The sequence below is a fragment of the Phyllobates terribilis genome, unplaced genomic scaffold (genome assembly GCF_046119375.1).
Source record: "Phyllobates terribilis strain yellow unplaced genomic scaffold, ASM4611937v1 Scaffold_14__1_contigs__length_39327217, whole genome shotgun sequence".
Classification (NCBI taxonomy): Eukaryota; Metazoa; Chordata; class Amphibia; order Anura; family Dendrobatidae; genus Phyllobates; species Phyllobates terribilis.
The window spans coordinates 38,125,913-38,152,895 of record NW_027362774.1 but is presented as its reverse complement, the minus strand read 5'-3'; positions in this window follow the sequence as shown (position 1 = coordinate 38,152,895).

The following is a 26,983-nucleotide window of genomic DNA, read 5'->3' as shown; positions in this document are numbered from 1 at the left end:
GAGTATGTTCTGTTATTGGGGGGCTCAGCTGCAGAGTATGTTCTGTTATTGGGGGGCTCCGATGCAGAGTATGTTCTGTTATTGGGGGGCTCAGATTCAGTGTATGTTCTGTTATTGGGGGGCTCAGATGCAGAGTATGTTCTGTTATTGGGGGGCTCAGATGCAGAGTATGTTCTGTTATTAGGGGGCTCAGATGCAGTGTATCTTCTGTTATTGGGGGCTCAGATGCAGAGTATGTTCTGTTATTGGGGGCTCAGATGCAGTGTATCTTCTGTTATTGGGGGGCTCAGATGCAAAGTATGTTCTGTTATTGGGGGCTCAGATGCAGTGTATGTTCTGTTATTGGGGGGCTCAGATGCAGAGTATGTTCTGTTATTGGGGGGCTCAGATGCAGAGTATGTTCTGTTATTGGGGGGCTGAGATGCAGAGTATGTTCTGTTATTGGGGGGCTCAGATGCAGAGTATGTTCTGTTATTGGGGGGCTGAGATGCAGAGTATGTTCTGTTATTGGGGGGCTGAGATGCAGAGTATGTTCTGTTATCGGGGGGCTGAGATGCAGAGTATGTTCTGTTATTGGGGGCCTCAGATGCAGTGTATCTTCTGTTATTGGGGGACTCAGATGCAGAGTATGTTCTGTTATTGGGGGCTCAGATGCAGTGTATGTTCTGTTATTGGGGGGCTCAGATGCAGAGTATGTTCTGTTATTGGGGGGCTCAGATGCAGAGTATGTTCTGTTATTAGGGGGCTCAGATGCAAAGTATGTTCTGTTATTGGGGGACTCAGATGCAGAGTATGTTCTGTTATTGGGGGGCTCAGATGCAGAGTATGTTCTGTTATTTGGGGGCTCAGATGCAGAGCATGTTCTGTTATTGGGGGGCTGAGATGCAGCGAATGTTCTGTTATTGGGGGGCTCAGATGCAGAGTATGTTCTGTTATTGGGGGGCTGAGATGCAGCGTATGTTCTGTTATTGGGAGGCTCAGATGCAGAGTATGTTCTGTTATTGGGGGGCTGAGATGCAGAGTAAGTTCTGTTATTGGGGGCTCAGATGCAGAGTATGTTCTGTTATTGGGGGGCTCAGATGCAGAGTATGTTCTGTTATTGGGGGGCTCAGATGCAGAGTATGTTCTGTTATTGGGGGCTCAGATGCAGAGTATGTTCTGTTATTGGGGGCTCAGATGCAGTGTATGTTCTGTTATTGGGGGGCTCAGATGCAGAGTATGTTCTGTTATTGGGGGGCTCAGATGCAGAGTATGTTCTGTTATTGGGGGGCTGAGATGCAGCGTGTGTTCTGTTATTGGGGGCTCAGATGCAGAGTATGTTCTGTTATTGGGGGGCTGAGATGCAGAGTATGTTCTGTTATTGGGGGCTCAGATGCAGAGTATGTTCTGTTATTGGGGGCTGAGATGCAGGGTATGTTCTGTTATTGGGGGGCTCAGATGCAGAGTATGTTCTGTTATTGGGGGGATGAGATGCAGAGTATGTTCTGTTATTGGGGGCCTCAGATGCAGTGTATCTTCTGTTATTGGGGGGCTCAGATGCAGAGTATGTTCTGTTATTGGGGGGCTCAGCTGCAGAGTATGTTCTGTTATTGGGGGGCTCAGATGCAGAGTATGTTCTGTTATTGGGGGACTCAGATGCAGAGTATGTTCTGTTATTGGGGGACTCAGATGCAGAGTATGTTCTGTTATTGGGGGGCTCAGATGCAGAGTATGTTCTGTTATTGGGGGACTCAGATGCAGAGTATGTTCTGTTATTAGGGGCTCAGATGCAGTGTATGTTCTGTTATTGGGGGGCTCAGATGCAGAGTATGTTCTGTTATTGGGGGGCTCAGATGCAGAGTATGTTCTGTTATTGGGGGCTCAGATGCAGAGTATGTTCTGTTATTGGGGAGCTCAGATGCAGTGTATGTTCTGTTATTGGGGGGCTGAGATGCAGAGTATGTTCTGTTATTGGGGGGCTGAGATGCAGAGTATGTTCTGTTATTGGGGGGCTCAGATGCAGAGTATGTTCTGTTATTGGGGGGCTCAGATGCAGAGTATGTTCTGTTATTGGGGGGCTCAGATGCAGAGTATGATCTCTTATTGGGGGCTGAGATGCAGAGTATGTTCTGTTATTGGGGGGCTCAGATGCAGTATATGTTCTGTTATTGGGGGGCTCAGATGCAGCGCATGTTCTGTTATTGGGGGGCTGAGATGCAGAGTATGTTCTGTTATTGGGGGGCTCAGATGCAGAGTATGTTCTCTTATTGGGGGCTGAGATGCAGAGTATGTTCTGTTATTGGGGGGCTCAGATGCAGAGTATTCTGTTATTGGGGGGCTCAGATGCAGCGTATGTTCTGTTATTGGGGGCTGAGATGCAGAGTATGTTCTGTTATTGGGGGACTCAGATGCAGCGTATGTTCTGTTATTGGGGGGCTCAGATGCAGCGTATGTTCTGTTATTGGGGGACTCAGATGCAGCGTATGTTCTGTTATTGGAGGGCTCAAATGCAGAGTATGTTCTCTTATTGGGGGGCTCAGATGCAGAGTATGTTCTGTTATTGGGGGGCTCTGATGCAGAGTATGTTCTGTTATTGGGGGGCTCAGATGCAGTATATGTTCTGTTATTGGGGGGCTCAGATGCAGTATATGTTCTGTTATTGGGGGGCTCAGATGCAGTGAATGTTCTTTTATTGGGGGGCTCAGATGCAGCATATGTTCTGTTATTGGGGGGCTCAGATGCAGAGTATGTTCTGTTATTGGGGGGTTCAGATGCAGAGTATGTTCTGTTATTGGGGGACTCAGATGCAGAGTATGTTCTCTTATTGGGGGCTCAGATGCAAAGTATGTTCTGTTATTGGGGGGCTCAGATGCAGAGTATGTTCTCTTATTGGGGGCTCAGATGCAGAGTATGTTCTGTTATTGGGGGGCTGAGATGCAGAGTATCTTCTGTTATTGGGGGGCTCAGATGCAGCGTATGTTCTGTTATTGGGGGACTCAAATGCAGCGTATGTTCTGTTATTGGGGGGCTCAGATGCAGAGTATGTTCTCTTATTGGGGGCTCAGATGCAAAGTATGTTCTGTTATTGGGGGACTCAGATGCAGCGTATGTTCTGTTATTGGGGGGCTCAGATGCAGAGTATGTTCTCTTATTGGGGGCTCAGATGCAGAGTATGTTCTGTTATTGGGGGGCTCTGATGCAGAGTATGTTCTGTTATTGGGGGGCTCAGATGCAGAGTATGTTCTGTTATTGGGGGGCTCAGATGCAGAGTATGTTCTGTTATTGGGGGGCTCAGATGCAGAGTATGTTCTGTTATTAGGGGGCTCAGATGCAGTGTATCTTCTGTTATTGGGGGCTCAGATGCAGTGTATCTTCTGCTATTGGGGGGCTCAGATGCAAAGTATGTTCTGTTATTGGGGGCTCAGATGCAGTGTATGTTCTGTTATTGGGGGGCTCAGATGCAGAGTATGTTCTGTTATTGGGGGGCTCAGATGCAGAGTATGTTCTGTTATTGGGGGGCTGAGATGCAGCGTATGTTCTGTTATTGGGGTGCTCAGATGCAAAGTATGTTCTGTTATTGGGGGGCTGAGATGCAGCGTATGTTCTGTTATTGGGGGGCTGAGATGCAGAGTATGTTCTGTTATTTGGGGCTCAGATGCAGAGTATGTTCTGTTATTGGGGGGCTGAGATGCAGCGTATCTTCTGTTATTGGGGGGCTCAGATGCAGAGTATGTTCTGTTATCGGGGGGCTGAGATGCAGAGTATGTTCTGTTATTGGGGGCTCAGATGCAGTGTATGTTCTGTTATTGGGGGGCTCAGATGCAGTGTATCTTCTGTTATTGGGGGACTCAGATGCAGAGTATGTTCTGTTATTTGGGGCTCAGATGCAGAGTATGTTCTGTTATTGGGGGGCTGAGATGCAGCGTATGTTCTGTTATTGGGGGGCTCAGATGCAGAGTATGTTCTGTTATCGGGGGGCTGAGATGCAAAGTATGTTCTGTTATTGGGGGCTCAGATGCAGTGTATGTTCTGTTATTGGGGGGCTCAGATGCAGTGTATCTTCTGTTATTGGGGGACTCAGATGCAGAGTATGTTCTGTTATTGGGGGCTCAGATGCAGTGTATGTTCTGTTATTGGGGGGCTCAGATGCAGAGTATGTTCTGTTATTGGGGGGCTCAGATGCAGTGTATCTTCTGTTATTGGAGGGCTGAGATGCAGTGTATGTTCTGTTATTGGGGGGCTCAGATGCAGAGTATGTTCTGTTATTAGGGGGCTCAGATGCAAAGTATGTTCTGTTATTGGGGGACTCAGATGCAGAGTATGTTCTGTTATTGGGGGGCTCAGATGCAGAGTATGTTCTGTTATTGGGGGGCTCAGATGCAGAGTATGTTCTGTTATTGGGGGGCTGAGATGCAGAGTAAGTTCTGTTATTGGGGGCTCAGATGCAGAGTATGTTCTGTTATTGGGGGGCTCAGATGCAGAGTATGTTCTGTTATTGGGGGGCTCAGATGCAGAGTATGTTCTGTTATTGGGGGCTCAGATGCAGAGTATGTTCTGTTATTGGGGGCTCAGATGCAGTGTATGTTCTGTTATTGGGGGGCTCAGATGCAGAGTATGTTCTGTTATTGGGGGGCTCAGATGCAGAGTATGTTCTGTTATTGGGGGGCTGAGATGCAGCGTATGTTCTGTTATTGGGGGCTCAGATGCAGAGTATGTTCTGTTATTGGGGGGCTGAGATGCAGAGTATGTTCTGTTATTGGGGGCTCAGATGCAGAGTATGTTCTGTTATTGGGGGCTGAGATGCAGGGTATGTTCTGTTTTTGGGGGGCTCAGATGCAGAGTATGTTCTGTTATTGGGGGGCTGAGATGCAGAGTATGTTCTGTTATTGGGGGCCTCAGATGCAGTGTATCTTCTGTTATTGGGGGGCTCAGATGCAGAGTATGTTCTGTTATTGGGGGGCTCAGCTGCAGAGTATGTTCTGTTATTGGGGGGCTCAGATGCAGAGTATGTTCTGTTATTGGGGGACTCAGATGCAGAGTATGTTCTGTTATTGGGGGACTCAGATGCAGAGTATGTTCTGTTATTGGGGGGCTCAGATGCAGAGTATGTTCTGTTATTGGGGGACTCAGATGCAGAGTATGTTCTGTTATTAGCGGCTCAGATGCAGTGTATGTTCTGTTATTGGGGGGCTCAGATGCAAAGTATGTTCTGTTATTGGGGGGCTCAGATGCAGAGTATGTTCTGTTATTGGGGGCTCAGATGCAGAGTATGTTCTGTTATTGGGGAGCTCAGATGCAGTGTATGTTCTGTTATTGGGGGGCTGAGATGCAGAGTATGTTCTGTTATTGGGGGGCTGAGATGCAGAGTATGTTCTGTTATTGGGGGGCTCAGATGCAGAGTATGTTCTGTTATTGGGGGCTCAGATGCAGAGTATGTTCTCTTATTTTGGGCTCAGATGCAGAGTATGTTCTGTTATTTTGGGGCTCAGATGCAGCGTATGTTCTATTATTGGGGGGCTCAGATGCAGTATATGTTCTGTTATTGGGGGGCTCAGATGCAGCGCATGTTCTGTTATTGGGGGGCTCAGATGCAGAGTATTCTGTTATTGGGGGGCTCAGATGCAGCGTATGTTCTGTTATTGGGGGCTGAGATGCAGAGTATGTTCTGTTATTGGGGGACTCAGATGCAGTATATGTTCTGTTATTGGGGGCTGAGATGCAGTGTATCTTCTGTTATTGGGGGGCTCAGATGCAGCGTATGTTCTGTTATTGGGGGACTCAGATGCAGCGTATGTTCTGTTATTGGGGGGCTCAAATGCAGAGTATGTTCTCTTATTGGGGGGCTCAGATGCAGAGTATGTTCTGTTATTGGGGGGCTCTGATGCAGAGTATGTTCTGTTATTGGGGGGCTCAGATGCAGTATATGTTCTGTTATTGGGGGGCTCAGATGCAGTATATGTTCTGTTATTGGGGGGCTCAGATGCAGTGAATGTTCTTTTATTGGGGGGCTCAGATGCAGCATATGTTCTGTTATTGGGGGGCTCAGATGCAGAGTATGTTCTGTTATTGGGGGGTTCAGATGCAGAGTATGTTCTGTTATTGGGGGACTCAGATGCAGTGTATCTTCTGTTATTGGGGGGCTCAGATGCAGCGTATGTTCTGTTATTGGGGGACTCAGATGCAGCGTATGTTCTGTTATTGGGGGGCTCAGATGCAGAGTATGTTCTCTTATTGGGGGCAGAGATGCAAAGTATGTTCTGTTATTGGGGGACTCAGATGCAGCGTATGTTCTGTTATTGGGGGGCTCAGATGCAGAGTATGTTCTCTTATTGGGGGCTCAGATGCAGAGTATGTTCTGTTATTGGGGGGCTCTGATGCAGAGTATGTTCTGTTATTGGGGGGCTCAGATGCAGCGTATGTTCTGTTTTTGGGGGGCTCAGATGCAGTATATGTTCTGTTATTGGGGGGCTCAGATGCAGTGTATGTTCTGTTATTGGGGGGCTCAGATGCAGCATATGTTCTGTTATTGGGGGGCTCAGATGCAGAGTTTGTACTGTTATTGGGGGACTCAGATGCAGCGTATGTTCTGTTATTGGGGGGCTCAGATGCCGAGTATGTTCTGTTATTGGGGGACTCAGATGCAGCGTATGTTCTGTTATTGGGGGGCTCAGATACCGAGTATGTTCTCTTATTGGGGGCTCAGATGCAGAGTATGTTCTGTTATTGGGGGGCTCTGATGCAGAGTATGTTCTGTTATTGGGGGTCTCAGATGCAGAGTATGTTCTGTTATTGGGGGACTCAGAAGCAGCGTATGTTCTGTTATTGGGGGGCTCAGATGCCGAGTATGTTCTCTTATTGGGGGCTCAGATGCAGAGTATGTTCTGTTATTGGGGGGCTCTGATGCAGAGTATGTTCTGTTATTGGGGGGCTCAGATGCAGTATATGTTCTGTTATTGGGGGGCTCAGATGCAGTATATGTTCTGTTATTGGGGGGCTCAGATGCAGTGAATGTTCTGTTATTGGGGGGCTCAGATGCAGCATATGTTCTGTTATTGGGGGGCTCAGATGCAGAGTATGTTCTGTTATTGGGGGGTTCAGATGCAGAGTATGTTCTGTTATTGGGGGACTCAGATGCAGCGTATTTACTGTTTTTGGGGGACTCAGATGCAGAGTATGTTCTGTTATTGGGGGGTTCAGATGCAGAGTATGTTCTGTTATTGGGGGACTCAGATGCAGCATATGTTCTGTTATTGGGGGGCTCAGATGCAGCATATGTTCTGTTATTGGGGGGCTCAGATGCAGAGTATGTTCTGTTATTGGGGGGTTCAGATGCAGAGTATGTTCTGTTATTGGGGGACTCAGATGCAGTGTATCTTCTGTTATTGGGGGGTTCAGATGCAGAGTATGTTCTGTTATTGGGGGACTCAGATGCAGTGTATCTTCTGTTATTGGGGGGCTCAGATGCAGTATATGTTCTGTTATTGGGGGGCTCAGATGCAGTGAATGTTCTGTTATTGGGGGGCTCAGATGCAGCATATGTTCTGTTATTGGGGGGCTCAGATGCAGAGTATGTTCTGTTATTGGGGGGTTCAGATGCAGAGTATGTTCTGTTATTGGGGGACTCAGATGCAGCGTATGTTCTGTTATTGGGGGGCTCAGATGCAGAGTATGTTCTCTTATTGGGGGCTCAGATGCAAAGTATGTTCTGTTATTGGGGGACTCAGATGCAGCGTATGTTCTGTTATTGGGGGGCTCAGATGCAGAGTATGTTCTCTTATTGGGGGCTCAGATGCAGAGTATGTTCTGTTATTGGGGGGCTTAGATGCAGAGTATGTTCTGTTATTGGGGGGCTCAGATGCAGCGTATGTTCTGTTTTTGGGGGGCTCAGATGCAGTATATGTTCTGTTATTGGGGGGCTCAGATGCAGTGTATGTTCTGTTATTGGGGGGCTCAGATGCAGCATATGTTCTGTTATTGGGGGGCTCAGATGCAGAGTTTGTACTGTTATTAGGGAGCTGAGATGCAGCGTATGTTCTGTTATTGGGGGGCTCAGATGTAGAGTTTGTTCTGTAATTGGGGGGCTCAGATGCAGAGTATGTTCTGTTATTGGGGGGCTCAGATGCAGAGTTTGTTCTGTAATTGGGGGGCTCAGATGCAGAGTATGTTCTGTTATTGGGGGACTCAGATGCAGAGTATGTTCTGTTATTGGGGGACTCAGATGCAGAGTATGTTCTGTTATTGGGAGCTGAGATGCAGAGTATGTTCTGTTATTGGGGGGCTGAGATGCAGAGTATGTTCTGTTATTGGGGGGCTCAGATGTAGAGTATGTTCTGTTATTGATGGGCTCAGATGCAGAGTATGTTCTGTTATTGGGAGCTGAGATGCAGAGTAAGTACTGTTATTGGGGGCTGAGATGCAGAGTATGTTCTGTTATTGGGGGGCTCAGATGCAGTGTATCTTCTGTTATTGGGGGCTCAGATGCAGTATATGTTCTTTTATTGGGGGGCTGAGATGCAGAGTTTGTTCTGTTATTAGGGGGCTGAGATGCAGAGTTTGTTCTGTTATTGGGGGGCTCAGATGCAGAGTATGTTCTGTTATTGGGGGGCTGAGATGCAGAGTATGTTCTGTTATTGGGGGCTCAGATGCAGAGTATGTTCTGTTATTGGGGGCTGAGATGCAGAGTATGTTCTGTTATATGGGGGCTCAGATGCAGTGTATGTTCTGTTATTGGGGGGCTCAGATGCAGACTATGTTCTGTTATTGGGGGGCTGAGATGCAGAGTATGTTCTGTTATTGGGGGCTGAGATGCAGAGTATGTTCTGTTATATGGGGGCTCAGATGCAGTGTATGTTCTGTTATTGGGGGGCTGAGATGCAGAGTATGTTCTGTTATTGGGGGGCTCAGATGCAGAGTATGTTCTGTTATTGGGGGGCTGAGATGCAGAGTTTGTTCTGTTATTGGGGGGCTCAGATGTAGAGTATGTTCTGTTATTGGGGGGCTCAGATGCAGAGTATGTTCTGTTATTGGGGGGCTCAGATGCAGATTATGTTCTGTTATTGGGAGCTGAGATGCAGAGTATGTTCTGTTATTGGGGGGCTCAGATGCAGTGTATCTTCTGTTATTGGGGGGCTCAGATGCAGTATATGTTCTTTTATTGGGGGGCTGAGATGCAGAGTTTGTTCTGTTATTGGGGGCTGAGATGCAGAGTTTGTTCTGTTATTGGGGGCTGAGATGCAGAGTTTGTTCTGTTATTGGGGGGCTGAGATGCAGAGTATGTTCTGTTATTGGGGGGCTGAGATGCAGAGTATGTTCTGTTATTGGGGGGCTGAGATGCAGCGTATGTTCTGTTATTGGGGGGCTGAGATGCAGAGTATGTTCTGTTATTGGGGGACTCAGATGCAGAGTATGTTCTGTTATTGGGGGCTCAGATGCAGAGTATGTTCTGTTATTGGGGGACTCAGATGCAGAGTATGTTCTGTTATTGGGGGCTGAGATGCAGAGTATGTTCTGTTATTGGGGGGCTCAGATGCAGTGTATGTTCTGTTATTGGGGGGCTGAGATGCAGAGTATGTTCTGTTATTGGGGGGCTGAGATGCAGCGTATGTTCTGGTATTGGGGGGCTGAGATGCAGAGTATGTTCTGTTATTGGGGGCTGAGATGCAGAGTTTGTTCTGTTATTGGGGGCTGAGATGCAGAGTTTGTTCTGTTATTGGGGGGCTGAGATGCAGAGTATGTTCTGTTATTGGGGGGCTGAGATGCAGAGTATGTTCTGTTATTGGGGGGCTGAGATGCAGCGTATGTTCTGTTATTGGGGGGCTGAGATGCAGAGTATGTTCTGTTATTGGGGGACTCAGATGCAGAGTATGTTCTGTTATTGGGGGCTCAGATGCAGAGTATGTTCTGTTATTGGGGGACTCAGATGCAGAGTATGTTCTGTTATTGGGGGCTGAGATGCAGAGTATGTTCTGTTATTGGGGGGCTCAGATGCAGTGTATGTTCTGTTATTGGGGGGCTGAGATGCAGAGTATGTTCTGTTATTGGGGGGCTGAGATGCAGAGTATGTTCTGTTATTGGGGGACTCAGATGCAGAGTATGTTCTGTTATTGGGGGCTCAGATGCAGAGTATGTTCTGTTATTGGGGGACTCAGATGCAGAGTATGTTCTGTTATTGGGGGCTGAGATGCAGAGTATGTTCTGTTATTGGGGGGCTCAGATGCAGTGTATGTTCTGTTATTGGGGGGCTGAGATGCAGAGTATGTTCTGTTATTGGGGGGCTGAGATGCAGAGTATGTTCTGTTATTGGGGGGCTGAGATGCAGCGTATGTTCTGTTATTGGGGGGCTGAGATGCAGAGTATGTTCTGTTATTGGGGGACTCAGATGCAGAGTATGTTCTGTTATTGGGGGCTCAGATGCAGAGTATGTTCTGTTATTGGGGGACTCAGATGCAGAGTATGTTCTGTTATTGGGGGCTGAGATGCAGAGTATGTTCTGTTATTGGGGGGCTCAGATGCAGTGTATGTTCTGTTATTGGGGGGCTGAGATGCAGAGTATGTTCTGTTATTGGGGGGCTGAGATGCAGAGTATGTTCTGTTATTGGGGGCTGAGATGCAGAGTATGTTCTGTTATTGGGGGGCTCAGATGCAGTGTATGTTCTGTTATTGGGGGGCTCAGATGCAGAGTATGTTCTGTTATTGGGGGGCTCAGATGCAGTGTATGTTCTGTTATTGGGGGGCTCAGATGCAGTGTATGTTCTGTTATTGGGGGGCTCAGATGCAGAGTATTTTCTGTTATTGGGGGGCTGAGATGCAGTGTATGTTCTGTTATTGGGGGGCTCAGATGCAGAGTATGTTCTCTTATTGGGGGCTGAGATGCAGAGTTTGTTCTGTTATTGGGGGCTCAGATGCAGAGTTTGTTCTGTTATTAGGGGGCTGAGATGCAGAGTATGTTCTGTTATTGGGGGGCTCAAATGCAGAGTATGTTCTCTTATTGGGGGCTGAGATGCAGAGTATGTTCTGTTATTGGGGGGCTCAGATGCAGAGTTTGTTCTGTTATTAGGGGGCTGAGATGCAGAGTATGTCCTGTTATTGGGGGGCTCAGATGCAGAGTATGTTCTCTTATTGGGGGCTGAGATGCAGAGTATGTTCTGTTATTGGGGGGCTCAGATGCAGCGTATGTTCTATTATTGGGGGGCTCAGATGCAGAGTTTGTTCTGTTATTAGGGGGCTGAGATGCAGAGTATGTCCTGTTATTGGGGGGCTCAGATGCAGAGTATGTTCTCTTATTGGGGGCTCAGATGCAGAGTATGTTCTGGTATTGGGGGGCTCAGATGCAGCGTATGTTCTATTATTGGGGGGCTCAGATGCAGTATATGTTCTGTTATTGGGGGGCTCAGATGCAGCGCATGTTCTGTTATTGGGGGGCTGAGATGCAGAGTATGTTCTGTTATTGGGGGGCTCAGATGCAGAGTATGTTCTGTTATTGGGGGGCTCAGATGCAGAGTATGTTCTGTTATTGGGGGGCTCAGATGCAGCGTATGTTCTCTTATTGGGGGGTTCAGATGCAGTGCATGTTCTGTTATTGGTGGCTCAGATGCAGAGTATGTTCTGTTATTGGGGGGCTCAGATGCAGAGTATGTTCTGTTATTGGGGGACTCAGATGCAGTGTATCTTCTGTTATTGGGGGGCTCAGATGCAGCGTATGTTCTGTTTTTGGGGGGCTCAGATGCAGAGTATGTTCTGTTATTGGGGGGCTGAGATGCTGAGTATCTTCTGTTAATGGGGGGCTCAGATGCAGAGTATGTTCTGTTATTGGGGGGCTCTGATGCAGAGTATGTACTGTTATTGGGGGGCTCAGATGCAGCGTATGTTCTGTTATTGGGGGGCTCAGATGCAGTATATGTTCTGTTATTGGGGGGCTCAGATGCAGTATATGTTCTGTTATTGGGGGGCTCAGATGCAGCATATGTTCTGTTATTGGGGGGCTCAAATGCAGAGTATGTTCTGTTATTGGGGAGCTGAGATGCAGAGTATGTTCTGTTATTGGGGGGCTCAGATGCAGAGTTTGTTCTGTTATTAGGGGGCTGTGATGCAGAGTATGTTCTCTTATTGGGGGCTAAGATGCAGAGTATGTTCTGTTATTGGGGGGCTCAGATGCAGCGTATGTTCTGTTATTGGGGGGCTCAGATGCAGAGTATGTTCTGTTATGGGGGGCTCAGATGCAGTGTATCTTCTGTTATTGGGGGGCTCAGATGCAGCGTATGTTCTGTTATTGGGGGACTCAGATGCAGCGTATGTTCTGTTATTGGGGGGCTCAGATGCAGAGTATGTTCTCTTATTGGGGGCTCAGATGCAGAGTATGTTCTGTTATTGGGGGCTCAGAAGCAGAGTATGTTCTCTTATTGGGGGCTGAGATGCAGAGTTTGTTCTGTTATTGGGGGCTCAGATGCAGAGTTTGTTCTGTTATTAGGGGGCTGAGATGCAGAGTATGTTCTGTTATTGGGGGGCTCAGATGCAGAGTATCTTCTGTTATTGGGGGGCTCAGATGCAGAGTATGTTCTGTTATTGGGGGGCTCTGATGCAGAGTATGTTCTGTTATTGGGGGGCTCAGATGCAGCGTATGTTCTGTTATTGGGGGGCTCAGATGCAGTATATGTTCTGTTATTGGGGGGCTCAGATGCAGTGTATGTTCTGTTATTGGGGGGCTCAGATGCAGCATATGTTCTGTTATTGGGGGGCTCAGATGCAGAGTTTGTTCTGTTATTAGGGGACTGAGATGCAGCATATGTTCTGTTATTGGGGGGCTCAGATGCAGAGTATGTTCTGTTATGGGGGGCTCAGGTGCAGTGTATCTTCTGTTATTGGGGGGCTCAGATGCAGCATATGTTCTGTTATTGGGGGACTCAGATGCAGCGTATGTTCTGTTATTGGGGGGCTCAGATGCAGAGTATGTTCTCTTATTGGGGGCTCAGATGCAGAGTATGTTCTGTTATTGGGGGCTCAGAAGCAGAGTATCTTCTGTTATTGGGGGGCTCAGATGCAGAGTATGTTCTGTTATTGGGGGGCTCTGATGCAGAGTATGTTCTGTTATTGGGGGGCTCAGATGCAGTATATGTTCTTTTATTGGGGGGCTGAGATGCAGAGTTTGTTCTGTTATTAGGGGGCTGAGATGCAGAGTTTGTTCTGTTATTGGGGGGCTCAGATGCAGAGTATGTTCTGTTATTGGGGGGCTGAGATGCAGAGTATGTTCTGTTATTGGGGGACTCAGATGCAGAGTATGTTCTGTTATTGGGGGCTCAGATGCAGAGTATGTTCTGTTATTGGGGGACTCAGATGCAGAGTATGTTCTGTTATTGGGGGCTGAGATGCAGAGTATGTTCTGTTATTGGGGGGCTCAGATGCAGTGTATGTTCTGTTATTGGGGGGCTCAGATGCAGAGTATGTTCTGTTATTGGGGGGCTGAGATGCAGAGTATGTTCTGTTATTGGGGGCTCAGATGCAGAGTATGTTCTGTTATTGGGGGGCTCAGATGCAGAGTATGTTCTGTTATTGGGGGGCTGAGATGCAGAGTTTGTTCTGTTATTGGGGGGCTCAGATGTAGAGTATGTTCTGTTATTGGGGGGCTCAGATGCAGAGTATGTTCTGTTATTGGGGGGCTCAGATGCAGAGTATGTTCTGTTATTGGGGGGCTGAGATGCAGAGTTTGTTCTGTTATTGGGGGGCTCAGATGTAGAGTATGTTCTGTTATTGGGGGGCTGAGATGCAGAGTTTGTTCTGTTATTGGGGGGCTCAGATGCAGAGTATGTTCTGTTATTGGGGGGCTGAGATGCAGAGTATGTTCTGTTATTGGGGGCTCAGATGCAGAGTATGTTCTGTTATTGGGGGGCTGAGATGCAGAGTTTGTTCTGTTATTGGGAGCTGAGATGCAGAGTTTGTTGTGTTATTGGGGGGCTCAGATGCAGAGTATGTTCTGTTATTGGGGGGCTGAGATGCAGAGTATGTTCTGTTATTGGGGGGCTGAGATGCAGAGTATGTTCTGTTATTGGGGGACTCAGATGCAGAGTATGTTCTGTTATTGGGGGCTGAGATGCAGAGTATGTTCTGTTATTGGGGGGCTCAGATGCAATGTATGTTCTGTTATTGGGGGGCTCAGATGCAGAGTATGTTCTGTTATTGGGGGGCTGAGATGCAGAGTATGTTCTGTTATTGGGGGCTCAGATGCAGAGTATGTTCTGTTATTGGGGGGCTCAGATGCAGAGTATGTTCTCTTATTGGGGGCTGAGATGCAGAGTTTGTTCTGTTATTGGGGGGCTCAAATGCAGAGTATGTTCTGTTATTGGGGGCTCAGATGCAGAGTATGTTCTGTTATTGGGGGACTCAGATGCAGAGTATGTTCTGTTATTGGGGGCTGAGATGCAGAGTATGTTCTGTTATTGGGGGGCTCAGATGCAGTGTATGTTCTGTTATTGGGGGGCTCAGATGCAGAGTATTTTCTGTTATTGGGGGGCTGAGATGCAGTGTATGTTCTGTTATTGGGGGGCTCAGATGCAGTGTATGTTCTGTTATTGGGGGGCTCAGATGCAGTGTATGTTCTGTTATTGGGGGGCTCAGATGCAGAGTATTTTCTGTTATTGGGGGGCTGAGATGCAGTGTATGTTCTGTTATTGGGGGGCTCAGATGCAGAGTATGTTCTGTTATTGGGGGGCTCAGATGCAGTGTATGTTCTGTTATTGGGGGGCTCAGATGCAGAGTATTTTCTGTTATTGGGGGGCTCAGATGCAGAGTATGTTCTGTTATTGGGGGGCTGAGATGCAGAGTATGTTCTGTTATTGGGGGCTCAGATGCAGAGTATGTTCTGTTATTGGGGGGCTCAGATGCAGAGTATGTTCTCTTATTGGGGGCTGAGATGCAGAGTTTGTTCTGTTATTGGGGGGCTCAAATGCAGAGTATGTTCTGTTATTGGGGGCTCAGATGCAGAGTATGTTCTGTTATTGGGGGACTCAGATGCAGAGTATGTTCTGTTATTGGGGGCTGAGATGCAGAGTATGTTCTGTTATTGGGGGGCTCAGATGCAGTGTATGTTCTGTTATTGGGGGGCTCAGATGCAGTGTATGTTCTGTTATTGGGGGGCTCAGATGCAGAGTATGTTCTGTTATTGGGGGCTGAGATGCAGAGTATGTTCTGTTATTGGGGGGCTCAGATGCAGTGTATGTTCTGTTATTGGGGGGCTCAGATGCAATGTATGTTCTGTTATTGGGGGGCTCAGATGCAGAGTATGTTCTCTTATTGGGGGCTGAGATGCAGAGTTTGTTCTGTTATTGGGGGCTCAGATGCAGAGTTTGTTCTGTTATTAGGGGGCTGAGATGCAGAGTATGTTCTCTTATTGGGGGCTGAGATGCAGAGTATGTTCTGTTATTGGGGGGCTCAGATGCAGCGTATGTTCTATTATTGGGGGGCTCAGATGCAGAGTTTGTTCTGTTATTAGGGGGCTGAGATGCAGAGTATGTCCTGTTATTGGGGGGCTCAGATGCAGAGTATGTTCTCTTATTGGGGGCTGAGATGCAGAGTATGTTCTGGTATTGGGGGGCTCAGATGCAGCGTATGTTCTATTATTGGGGGGCTCAGATGCAGTATATGTTCTGTTATTGGGGGGCTCAGATGCAGCGCATGTTCTGTTATTGGGGGGCTGAGATGCAGAGTATGTTCTGTTATTGGGGGGCTCAGATGCAGAGTATGTTCTGTTATTGGGGGGCTCAGATGCAGAGTATGTTCTGTTATTGGGGGGCTCAGATGCAGCGTATGTTCTCTTATTGGGGGGTTCAGATGCAGTGCATGTTCTGTTATTGGTGGCTCAGATGCAGAGTATGTTCTGTTATTGGGGGGCTCAGATGCAGAGTATGTTCTGTTATTGGGGGACTCAGATGCAGTGTATCTTCTGTTATTGGGGGGCTCAGATGCAGCGTATGTTCTGTTATTGGGGGACTGAGATGCAGCGTATGTTCTGTTTTTGGGGGGCTCAGATGCAGAGTATGTTCTGTTATTGGGGGGCTGAGATGCTGAGTATCTTCTGTTATTGGGGGGCTCAGATGCAGAGTATGTTCTGTTATTGGGGGGCTCTGATGCAGAGTATGTACTGTTATTGGGGGGCTCAGATGCAGCGTATGTTCTGTTATTGGGGGGCTCAGATGCAGTATATGTTCTGTTATTGGGGGGCTCAGATGCAGTATATGTTCTGTTATTGGGGGGCTCAGATGCAGCATATGTTCTGTTATTGGGGGGCTCAAATGCAGAGTATGTTCTGTTATTGGGGAGCTGAGATGCAGAGTATGTTCTGTTATTGGGGGGCTCAGATGCAGAGTTTGTTCTGTTATTAGGGGGCTGTGATGCAGAGTATGTTCTCTTATTGGGGGCTAAGATGCAGAGTATGTTCTGTTATTGGGGGGCTCAGATGCAGAGTATGTTCTGTTATGGGGGGCTCAGATGCAGTGTATCTTCTGTTATTGGGGGGCTCAGATGCAGCGTATGTTCTGTTATTGGGGGACTCAGATGCAGCGTATGTTCTGTTATTGGGGGGCTCAGATGCAGAGTATGTTCTCTTATTGGGGGCTCAGATGCAGAGTATGTTCTGTTATTGGGGGCTCAGAAGCAGAGTATCTTCTGTTATTGGGGGGCTCAGATGCAGAGTATGTTCTGTTATTGGGGGGCTCTGATGCAGAGTATGTTCTGTTATTGGGGGGCTCAGATGCAGCGTATGTTCTGTTATTGGGGGGCTCAGATGCAGTATATGTTTTGTTATTGGGGGGCTCAGATGCAGTGTATGTTCTGTTATTGGGGGGCTCAGATGCAGCATATGTTCTGTTATTGGGGGGCTCAGATGCAGAGTTTGTTCTGTTATTAGGGGACTGAGATGCAGCATATGTTCTGTTATTGGGGGGCTCAGATGCAGAGTATGTTCTGTTATGGGGGGCTCAGGTGCAGTGTATCTTCTGTTATTGGGGGGCTCAGATGCAGCGTATGTTCTGTTATTGGGGGACTCAGATGCAGCGTATGTTCTGTTATTGGGGGGCTCAGATGCAGAGTATGTTCTCTTATTGGGGGCTCAGATGCAGAGTATGTTCTGTTATTGGGGGCTCAGAAGCAGAGTATCTTCTGTTATTGGGGGGCTCAGATGCAGAGTATGTTCTGTTATTGGGGGGCTCTGATGCAGAGTATGTTCTGTTATTGGGGGGCTCAGATGCAGTATATGTTCTTTTATTGGGGGGCTGAGATGCAGAGTTTGTTCTGTTATTAGGGGGCTCAGATGCAGAGTATGTTCTGTTATTGGGGGGCTGAGATGCAGAGTATGTTCTGTTATTGGGGGACTCAGATGCAGAGTATGTTCTGTTATTGGGGGCTCAGATGCAGAGTATGTTCTGTTATTGGGGGACTCAGATGCAGAGTATGTTCTGTTATTGGGGGCTGAGATGCAGAGTATGTTCTGTTATTGGGGGGCTCAGATGCAGTGTATGTTCTGTTATTGGGGGGCTCAGATGCAGAGTATGTTCTGTTATTGGGGGGCTGAGATGCAGAGTATGTTCTGTTATTGGGGGCTCAGATGCAGAGTATGTTCTGTTATTGGGGGGCTGAGATGCAGAGTTTGTTCTGTTATTGGGAGCTGAGATGCAGAGTATGTTCTGTTATTGGGGGGCTCAGATGCAGAGTATGTTCTGTTATTGGGGGGCTGAGATGCAGAGTTTGTTCTGTTATTGGGGGGCTCAGATGTAGAGTATGTTCTGTTATTGGGGGGCTCAGATGCAGAGTATGTTCTGTTATTGGGGGGCTCAGATGCAGAGTATGTTCTGTTATTGGGGGGCTGAGATGCAGAGTTTGTTCTGTTATTGGGGGGCTCAGATGTAGAGTATGTTCTGTTATTGGGGGGCTCAGATGCAGAGTATGTTCTGTTATTGGGGGGCTCAGATGCAGAGTATGTTCTGTTATTGGGGGGCTCAGATGCAGAGTATGTTCTGTTATTGGGGGGCTCAGATGCAGAGTATGTTCTGTTATTGGGAGCTGAGATGCAGTGTATCTTCTGTTATTGGGGGGCTCAGATGCAGTATATGTTCTTTTATTAGGGGGCTGAGATGCAGAGTTTGTTCTGTTATTAGGCGGCTGAGATGCAGAGTTTGTTGTGTTATTGGGGGGCTGAGATGCAGAGTATGTTCTGTTATTGGGGGACTCAGATGCAGAGTATGTTCTGTTATTGGGGGCTGAGATGCAGAGTATGTTCTGTTATTGGGGGGCTCAGATGCAATGTATGTTCTGTTATTGGGGGGCTGAGATGCAGAGTATGTTCTGTTATTGGGGGGCTGAGATGCAGAGTATGTTCTGTTATTGGGGGACTCAGATGCAGAGTATGTTCTGTTATTGGGGGCTGAGATGCAGAGTATGTTCTGTTATTGGGGGGCTCAGATGCAATGTATGTTCTGTTATTGGGGGGCTCAGATGCAGAGTATGTTCTGTTATTGGGGGGCTGAGATGCAGAGTATGTTCTGTTATTGGGGGACTCAGATGCAGAGTATGTTCTGTTCTTGGGAGCTGAGATGCAGTGTATCTTCTGTTATTGGGGGGCTCAGATGCAGTATATGTTCTTTTATTGGGGGGCTGAGATGCAGAGTTTGTTCTGTTATTAGGCGGCTGAGATGCAGAGTTTGTTCTGTTATTGGGGGGCTCAGATGCAGAGTATGTTCTGTTATTGGGGGGCTGAGATGCAGAGTATGTTCTGTTATTGGGGGGCTGAGATGCAGAGTATGTTCTGTTATTGGGGGACTCAGATGCAGAGTATGTTCTGTTATTGGGGGCTCAGATGCAGAGTATGTTCTGTTATTGGGGGACTCAGATGCAGAGTATGTTCTGTTATTGGGGGCTGAGATGCAGAGTATGTTCTGTTATTGGGGGGCTCAGATGCAATGTATGTTCTGTTATTGGGGGGCTCAGATGCAGACTATGTTCTGTTATTGGGGGGCTGAGATGCAGAGTATGTTCTGTTATTGGGGGCTCAGATGCAGAGTATGTTCTGTTATTGGGGGGCTCAGATGCAGAGTATGTTCTCTTATTGGGGGCTGAGATGCAGAGTTTGTTCTGTTATTGGGGGGCTCAAATGCAGAGTATGTTCTCTTATTGGGGGCTGAGATGCAGAGTATGTTCTGTTATTGGGGGGCTCAAATGCAGAGTATGTTCTCTTATTGGGGGCTGAGATGCAGAGTATGTTCTGTTATTGGGGGGCTCAGATGCAGAGTATGTTCTGTTATTAGGGGGCTGAGATGCAGAGTATGTCCTATTATTGGGGGGCTCAGATGCAGAGTATGTTCTCTTATTGGGGGCTGAGATGCAGAGTATGTTCTGTTATTGGGGGGCTCAGATGCAGCGAATGTTCTATTATTGGGGGGCTCAGATGCAGTATATGTTCTGTTATTGGGGGGCTCAGATGCAGCGCATGTTCTGTTATTGGGGGGCTGAGATGCAGAGTATGTTCTGTTATTAGGGGGCTCAGATGCAGAGTATGTTCTGTTATTGGGGGGCTCAGATGCAGAGTATGTTCTCTTATTGGGGGCTGAGATGCAGAGTATGTTCTGTTATTGGGGGGCTCAGATGCAGAGTATGTTCTGTTATTGGGGGGCTCAGATGCAGAGTATGTTGTGTTATTGGGGGGCTCAGATGCAGAGTATGTTCTGTTATTGGGGGGTTCAGATGCAGTGCATGTTCTGTTATTGGTGGCTCAGATGCAGAGTATGTTCTGTTATTGGGGGGCTCAGATGCAGAGTATGTTCTGTTATGGGGGGCTCAGATGCAGAGTATGTTCTGTTATTGGGGGGCTCAGATGCAGTGTATCTTCTGTTATTGGGGGGCTCAGATGCAGTATATGTTCTTTTATTGGGGGGCTGTGATGCAGAGTTTGTTTTGTTATTAGGGGGCTGAGATGCAGAGTTTGTTCTGTTATTGGGGGGCTCAGATGCAGAGTATGTTCTGTTATTGGGGGGCTGAGATGCAGAGTATGTTCTGTTATTGGGGGGCTGAGATGCAGAGTATGTTCTGTTATTGGGGGACTCAGATGCAGAGTATGTTCTGTTATTGGGGGCTCAGATGCAGAGTATGTTCTGTTATTGGGGGACTCAGATGCAGAGTATGTTCTGTTATTGGGGGCTGAGATGCAGAGTATGTTCTGTTATTGGGGGGCTCAGATGCAGTGTATGTTCTGTTATTGGGGGGCTCAGATGCAGAGTATGTTCTGTTATTGGGGGGCTGAGATGCAGAGTATGTTCTGTTATTGGGGGCTCAGATGCAGAGTATGTTCTGTTATTGGGGGGCTCAGATGCAGAGTATGTTCTGTTATTGGGGGACTCAGATGCAGAGTATGTTCTCTTATTGGGGGCTCAGATGCAGAGTTTGTTCTGTTATTAGGGGGCTGAGATGCAGAGTATGTCCTGTTATTGGGGTGCTCAGATGCAGAGTATGTTCTCTTATTGGGGGGCTCAGATGCAGAGTATGTTGTGTTATTGGGGGGCTCAGATGCAGAGTATGTTCTGTTATTGGGGGACTCAGATGCAGAGTATGTTCTGTTATTGGGGGCTCAGATGCAGAGTATGTTCTGTTATTGGGGGGCTCAGATGCAGAGTTTGTTCTGTTATTAGGGGGCTGAGATGCAGCATATGTTCTGTTATTGGGGGGCTCAGATGCAGCGTATGTTCTGTTATTGGTGGCTCAGATGCAGCGTATGTTCTGTTATTGGGGGGCTCAGATGCAGAGTATGTTCTGTTATGGGGGGCTCAGATGCAGTGTATCTTCTGTTATTGGGGGGCTCAGATGCAGCGAATGTTCTGTTATTGGGGGACTCAGATGCAGCGTATGTTCTGTTATTGGGGGGCTCAGATGCAGAGTATGTTCTCTTATTGGGGGCTGAGATGCAGCATATGTTCTGTTATTGGGGGGCTCAGATGCAGCGTATGTTCTGTTATTGGTGGCTCAGATGCAGCGTATGTTCTGTTATTGGGGGGCTCAGATGCAGAGTATGTTCTGTTATGGGGGGCTCAGATGCAGTGTATCTTCTGTTATTGGGGGGCTCAGATGCAGCGAATGTTCTGTTATTGGGGGACTCAGATGCAGCGTATGTTCTGTTATTGGGGGGCTCAGATGCAGAGTATGTTCTCTTATTGGGGGCTCAGATGCAGAGTATGTTCTGTTATTGGGGGCTCAGAAGAAGAGTATCTTCTGTTATTGGGGGGCTCAGATGCAGAGTATGTTCTGTTATTGGGGGGCTCTGATGCAGAGTATGTTCTGTTATTGGGGTGCTCAGATGCAGCGTATGTTCTGTTATTGGGGGGCTCAGATGCAGTATATGTTCTTTTATTGGGGGGCTCAGATGCAGAGTATGTTCTCTTATTGGGGGCTGAGATGCAGAGTATGTTCTGTTATTGGGGGGCTCAGATGCAGCGTATGTTCTACTATTGGGGGGCTCAGATGCAGAGTATGTTCTCTTATTGGGGGCTGAGATGCAGAGTATGTTCTGTTATTGGGGGGCTCAAATGCAGCATATGTTCTGTTATTGGGGGGCTCAAATGCAGCGTATGTTCTGTTATTGGGGGCTCAGATGCATAGTATGTTCTGTTATTGGGGGGCTCAGATGCAGAGTATGTTCTCTTATTGGGGGCTGAGATGTAGAGTATGTTCTGTTATTGGGGGGCTCAGATGCAGCGTATGTTCTACTATTGGGGGGCTCAGATGCAGTATATGTTCTGTTATTGGGGGGCTCAGATGCAGTATATGTTCTGTTATTGGGGGGCTGAGATGCAGAGTATGTTCTGTTATTGGGGGACTCAGATGCAGGGTATGTTCTGTTATTGGGGGGCTCAGATGCAGAGTATCTTCTGTTATTGGGGGGCTCAGATGCAGAGTATGTTCTGTTATTGGGGGACTCAGATGCAGAGTATGTTCTGTTATTGGGGGACTCAGATGCAGATTATGTTCTGTTATTGGGGGCTCAGATGCAGAGTATGTTCTGTTATTGGGGGGCTCAGATGCAGAGTATGTTCTCTTATTGGGGGCTCAGATGCAGAGTATGTTCTGTTATTGGGGGGCTCTGATGCAGAGTATTATCTGTTATTGGGGGGCTCAGATACAGTATATGTTCTGTTATTGGGGGGCTCAGATACAGTATATGTTCTGTTGTTGGGGGGCTCAAATGCAGTGTATGTTCTGTTATTGGGGGCTCAGATGCAGCATATGTTCTGTTATTGGGGGGCTCAGATGCAGAGTTTGTTCTGTTATTAGCGAGCTGAGATGCAGCGTATGTTCTGTTATTGGGGGGCTCAGATGTAGACTATGTTCTGTTATTGGGGGGCTCAGATGCAGTGTATGTTCTGTTATTGGGGGGCTCAGATGTAGACTATGTTCTATTATTGGGGGGCTCAGATGCAGCGTATGTTCTGCTATTGGGGGGCTCAGATGCAGAGTTTGTTTTGTTATTAGGGGGCTCAGATGCAGAGTATGTTCTGTTATTGGGGGGCTCAGATGTAGACTATGTTCTGTTATTGGGGGGCTCAGATGCAGCGTATGTTCTGCTATTGGGGGGCTCAGATGCAGTATATGTTCTGTTATTGGGGGCTCAGATGCAGAGATTCTTCTGTTATTAGGGAGCTGAGATGCAGCGTATGTTCTGCTATTGGGGGGCTCAGATGCAGTATATGTTCTGCTATTGGGGGGCTCAGATGCAGAGTTTGTTTTGTTATTAGGGGGCTTAGATGCAGCGTATGTTCTGTTATTGGGGGGCTCAGATGTAGAGTATGTTCTGTTATTGGGGGGCTCAGATGCAGCGTATGTTCTGATATTGGGGGGCTCAGATGCAGTATATGTTCTGTTATTGGGGGCTCAGATGCAGAGATTCTTCTGTTATTAGGGAGCTGAGATGCAGCGTATGTTCTGTTATTGGGGGGCTCAGATGCAGCGTATGTTCTGTTATTGGGGGGCTCAGATGCAGAGTATGTTCTGTTATTGGGGGCTCAGATGCAGTGTATGTTGTGTTATTGGGGGGCTCAGATACAGCGTATGTTCTGTTATTGGGGGCTCAGATGCAGAGTATGTTCTGTTATTGGGGGGCTTAGATGCAGAGTATGTTCTGTTATTGGGGGGCTGAGATGCAGAGTATGTTCTGTTATTGGGGGCTCAGATGCAGAGTATGTTCTGTTTTTGGGGGGCTCAGATGCAGAGTATCTTCTGTTATTGGGGGGCTCAGATGTAGACTATGTTCTATTATTGGGGGGCTCAGATGCAGAGTATGTTCTGTTATTGGGGGCTCAGATGCAGAGTATGTTCTGTTTTTGGGGGGCTCAGATGCAGAGTATGTTCTGTTATTGGGGGCTCAGATGCAGAGTATGTTCTGTTATTAGGGGCTCAGATGCAGAGTGTGTTCTGTTATTGGGGGGCTCAGATGCAGAGTATGTTGTGTTATTGGGGGGCTCAGATGCAGAGTATGTTCTGTTATTGGGGGGCTCAGATGCAGAGTATGTTCTGTTATTAGGGGCTCAGATGCAGAGTATGTTCTGTTATTGGGGGTCTCAGGTGCAGTATATGTTCTGTTATTGGGGGTCTCAGATGCAGAGTATGTTCTGTTATTGGGGGTCTCAGATGCAGAGTATGTTCTGTTATTGGGGGGCTGAGATGCAGAGTATGTTCTGTTATTGGGGGCTCAGATGCAGAGTATGTTCTGTTTTTGGGGGGCTCAGATGCAGAGTATGTTCTGTTATTGGGGGTCTCAGATGCAGTATATGTTCTGTTATTGGGGGTCTCAGATGCAGAGTATGTTCTTTTATTGGGGGTCTCAGATGCAGAGTATGTTCTGTTATTAGGGGCTCAGATGCAGAGTATGTTCTGTTATTAGGGGCTCAGATGCAGAGTATGTTCTGTTATTGGGGGTCTCAGATGCAGAGTATGTTTTGTTATTGGGGGTCTCAGATGCAGAGTATGTTTTGTTATTGGGGGTCTCAGATGCAGAGTATGTTTTGTTATTGGGGGTCTCAGATGCAGTATATGTTCTGTTATTGGGGGGCTCAGATGCAGAGTATGTTGTGTTATTGGGGGCGCTCAGATGCAGAGTATGTTCTGCTATTGGGGGGCTCAGATGCAGAGTATGTTCTGTTATTGGGGGGCTCAGATGCAGAGTATGTTCTGTTATTGGGGGCCTCAGATGCAGAGTATGTTCTGTTATTAGGGGCTCAGATGCAGAGTATGTTCTGTTATTGGGGGTCTCAGATGCAGTATATTTTCTGTTATTGGGGGTCTCAGATGCAGAGTATGTTGTGTTATTGGGGGGCTCAGATGCAGAGAATGTTCTGTTATTGGGGGGCTGAGATGCAGAGTATGTTCTGTTATTGGGGGGCTCAGATGCAGAGTATGTTCTGTTATTGGGGGCTCAGATGCAGAGTATGTTCTGTTATTGGGGGGCTCAGATGCAGAGTATGTTCTGTTATTGGGGGCCTGAGATGCAGAGTATGTTCTGTTATTGGGGGGCTCAGATGCAGAGTATGTTCTGTTATTGGGAGCCTCAGATGCAGAGGATGTCGTATTATTGGGGGGCTCAGATGTAGAGTATGTTGTGTTATTGGGGGGCTCAGATGCAGCGTATGTTCTGTTATTGGGGGGCTCAGATGCAGAGTATGTTCTGTTATTGGGGGGCTCAGATGCAGCGTATGTTCTGTTATTGGGGGGCTCAGATGCAGAGTATGTTCTGTTCTTGGGGGCTCAGATGCAGAGTATGTTGTGTTATTGGGGGCTCAGATGCAGAGTATGCTCTGTTATTGGGGGGCTCAGATGCAGAGTATGTTCTGTTATTTGGGGGGCTCAGATGCAGCGTATGTTCTGTTATTGGGGGGCTCAGATGCAGAGTATGTTCTGTTATTGGGGGCTCAGATGCAGAGTATGCTCTGTTATTGGGGGGCTCAGATGCAGAGTATGTTGTGTTATTGGGGGGCTCAGATGCCATGTATTTTCTGTTATTAGGGGCTCAGATGCAGATTATATTCTGTTATTGGGGGGCTCTGATGCAGTGTATGTTCTGTTATTGGTGGGCTCAGATGCAGAGTATGTTGTGTTATTGGGGGGCTCAGATGCAGTATATGTTCTGTTATTGGGGGCTCAGATGCAGAGTATGTTCTGTTATTGGGGGGCTGAGATGCAGTATATGTTCTGTTATTGGGGGGCTCAGATACAGAGTATGTTCTGTTATTGGGGGGCTCAGATGGAGTATATGTTCTGTTATTGGGGGGCTCAGATGCAGAGTATGTTCTGTTATTGGGGGGCTGAGATGCATAGTATCTTCTGTTATTGGGGGGCTCAGATGCAGAATATGTTCTGTTATTGGGGGGCTCAGATGGAGTATATGTTCTGTTATTGGGGGGCTCAGATGCAGAGTATGTTCTGTTATTGGGGGCTCAGATGCACAGTATCTTCTGTTAGTGGGGGGCTCAGATGCAGAGTATGTTCTGTTATTGGGGGCTCAGATGCAGAGTATCTTCTGTTATTGGGGGGCTCAGAAGCAGAGTATGTTGTGTTATTGGGGGACTCAGATGCAGAGTAAGTTCTGTTATTGGGGGGCTCAGATGCAGAGTATGTTCTGTTATTAGGGGCTCAGATGCACAGTATGTTCTGTTATTGGGGGGCTCAGATGCAGAGTATGTTCTGTTATTGGGGGGCTCAGATGCATCGTATGTTCTGTTATTGGGGGTCTCAGATGCAGAGTATGTTCTTTTATTGGGGGGCTGAGATGCAGAGTATGCTGTGTTATTGGGGGCCTCAGATGCAGAGTATGTTCTGTTATTGGGGGGCTCAGATGCAGAGTATGTTTTGTTATTGGGGGTCTCAGATGCAGAGTATGTTCTGTTATTGGGGGGCTGAGATGCAGAGTATGTTGTGTTATTGGGGGGCTCAGATGCAGAGTGTGTTCTGTTATTGGGGGGCTGAGATGCAGAGTATGTTCTTTTATTGGGGGGCTCAGATGCAGAGTATGTTCTGTTTTTGGGGGGCTGAGATGCAGAGTATGTTCTGTTATGGGGGGCTCAGATGCGGAGTATCTTCTGTTATTGGGGGGCTCAGATGCAGAGTATGTTCTGTTATTGGGGGGCTGAGATGCAGAGTATGTTCTGTTATTGGGGGCTCAGATGCAGAGTATGTTCTGTTTTTGGGGGGCTCAGATGCAGAGTATTTTCTGTTATTGGGGGTCTCAGATGCAGTATATGTTCTGTTATTGGGGGTCTCAGATGCAGAGTATGTTCTTTTATTGGGGGTCTCAGATGCAGAGTATGTTCTGTTATTGGGGGGCTGAGATACAGAGTATGTTCTGTTATTGGGGGCTCAGATGCAGAGTATGTTCTGTTATTAGGGGCTCAGATGCAGAGTATGTTCTGTTTTTAGGGGCTCAGATGCAGAGTATGTTCTGTTATTGGGGGTCTCAGATGCAGCATATGTTTTGTTATTGGGGGTCTCAGATGCAGTATATGTTCTGTTATTGGGGGGCTCAGATGCAGAGTATGTTGTGTTATTGGGGGCGCTCAGATGCAGAGCATGTTCTGTTATTGGGGGGCTGAGATGCAGAGTATGTTCTGCTATTGGGGGGCTCAGATGCAGAGTATGTTCTGTTATTGGGGGGCTCAGATGCAGAATATGTTCTGTTATTGGGGGGCTCAGATGCAGAGTATGTTCTGTTATTGGGGGTCTCAGATGCAGTATATTTTCTGTTATTGGGGGTCTCAGATGCAGAGTATGTTGTGTTATTGGGGGGCTCAGATGCAGAGAATGTTCTGTTATTGGGGGGCTGAGATGCAGAGTATGTTCTGTTATTGGGGGGCTCAGATGCAGAGTATGTTCTGTTATTGGGGGCTCAGATGCAGAGTATGTTCTGTTATTGGGGGGCTCAGATGCAGAGTATGTTCTGTTATTGGGGGGCTCAGATGCAGAGTATGTTCTGTTATTGGGGGCCTGAGAT